This window comes from Octodon degus, unplaced genomic scaffold (assembly GCF_000260255.1).
Source record: "Octodon degus isolate 3935 unplaced genomic scaffold, OctDeg1.0 scaffold00156, whole genome shotgun sequence".
Classification (NCBI taxonomy): Eukaryota; Metazoa; Chordata; class Mammalia; order Rodentia; family Octodontidae; genus Octodon; species Octodon degus.
Window position 1 is genome coordinate 6030304 of NW_004524732.1, and position 1892 is coordinate 6032195.

The following is a 1892-nucleotide window of genomic DNA, read 5'->3' on the forward strand; positions in this document are numbered from 1 at the left end:
GCCGGCCCTGCCTGAAGGTTTTTGAGGAGTTTTTTTGTTTTTGTTTTTGTTTTTTTTTGTTTTTTTTTGCAGAAACGGGGATTGAACTCAGGCCCTTGCGCTTGCCAGGGAAGCGCTTATTCTGCTGAGCCATCTCCCCGGCCCCTGAACGTTTTTTATTGCTGTGTTGGTTTTAAGATTTCTGAGACTTTGTAGTTCAAGTTGGCCTTGAATTTATTAGCCCAGGCTGGCCTTGAACTCACTGCAATCCTCCCGCCTCAGCCTTTCACCTGTTGGGAGCACAGCTGTACACCACGACAGCCAGCTGTTTATATTAATGTGCCCCCTCACAGCACCTGCACAAGGCAGCGGCTCTTACCCCCCACCCTGTATGGGGATGGAGGCCAGGCCCACGCCAGCACACAGCAGCACCTTCCAGCAGCAAGGAGACTCGCCACTTCCTTTTGCCCTACCCAGGACAGAGAAGTCAGGAAAGTTGTTCAGGGTCACATAACTCCTATGACAGAGCTGTCCCCAGCTCCAGAGCCCATGATCCTAACCACCAAGCAGTACGCCATGTCATTAGCCTGAGGCCAGGCAAATGACACAGTGACACAGAGCTGTGGGAGCTGCAGGTGGGGGGGCTCTGGAGCAGAGCCAGTGGGGGCTGGGCAGAGTCCAGGGCTCTCTGGGGGGTGGAGGGATGGGCGGCCTGGGCACAGAGGGACAGGAGCCTCACTGAGGTTCGGCCTTTCACCACGTGGGAACCTGGCCAGCGGCCAGGCTGGGGGGCTGCAGGCACAGTGCTCCGGGTCCCCTGTCTTCTTTTCTGAATTTTGGCTCCCAGCCTTGCCACAGTGACGCTGTGGCGTGATGGTTTCCTCGCTGGGCGCCCGCGACAGGCTGCTTTATTAATTCCCCGCATCGCTCCAGGGAGCACTGGAGGCGCTTTCCAAAACCGCCCTGGAGACTTGGTCCCCAGCCTCTGCAAGAGCAGAAGGCGTCTCTGTCGGGCAACCACATGGCCTTTGGGCCTAGCGCAGTGCCTGGCACAGGGCCACGCTTGCAGATCTGGACCATCTGAATGGACAAAGGGTAGCAAATGATTGCCGAGGGTCTCAGCAAGAGGGAGAAGTCGAGCTGGGAGCCTATCAAGGCCGGAAGAGGCCCAGCAAGGGCTCCGGCGCCCGCGATATGTGCTGCACAGGAGCAGGCAAACCTCCCAGTGCTTCTGGCCACCCAGCAAGAGTGGGACATAGACAGAAAGGACCTCAAAGGGCTCCATCAGTAGAGCACTGGCCTTGGCACAGACCACGTGGAACGTCGTCAAGCCGTAGCAAAGAATAAGAAGGCTTTTGTTCCCTGTACTCGGGATTGAAACCAGGGCCAGTGCACTGAGCGACATCTGCAGTCCTTTGTTTTGTTTTGTTTTGTTTTTAATTTTGAGACAAAATCTTGCTGAATTGCCCGGGCTGACCTTGCACTTGCAGTCCTCCTGCGTCAGCCTCCGCAGCAGCTCGGATCACAGGAGATACCCTCAAGGCTGGCCTGAGGGGTCTCTCCCTATTGCTGCAGAATGATATTTTGGATAGCTTGTTCAATTTAAAATGCAAAGTACCGGACCCGGGAGATGGCTCAGTGGAATAAGCGCTTGCCTGGCAAGTGCAAGGGTCTGAGTTCAATCCCCAGTTCTGCCAAAAAAAAAAAGCAAAGTACACTTAAGCTCCAGTGGTGCAATCGGTTAGCGCGCGGTACTTATATAAAATGCAAAGTACAAGCTGGGGGTATAGCTCAGCAGGCATAGTGCCTGCCTGGCAAGAACAAGTTCCTCAGTTCAGTTCCAGGTACCAAAATAAAAAAGCAAAGTACATAGGGGCTGGGGAGAAGGCGCAGTAGAATAAGCGCTTGCCTGG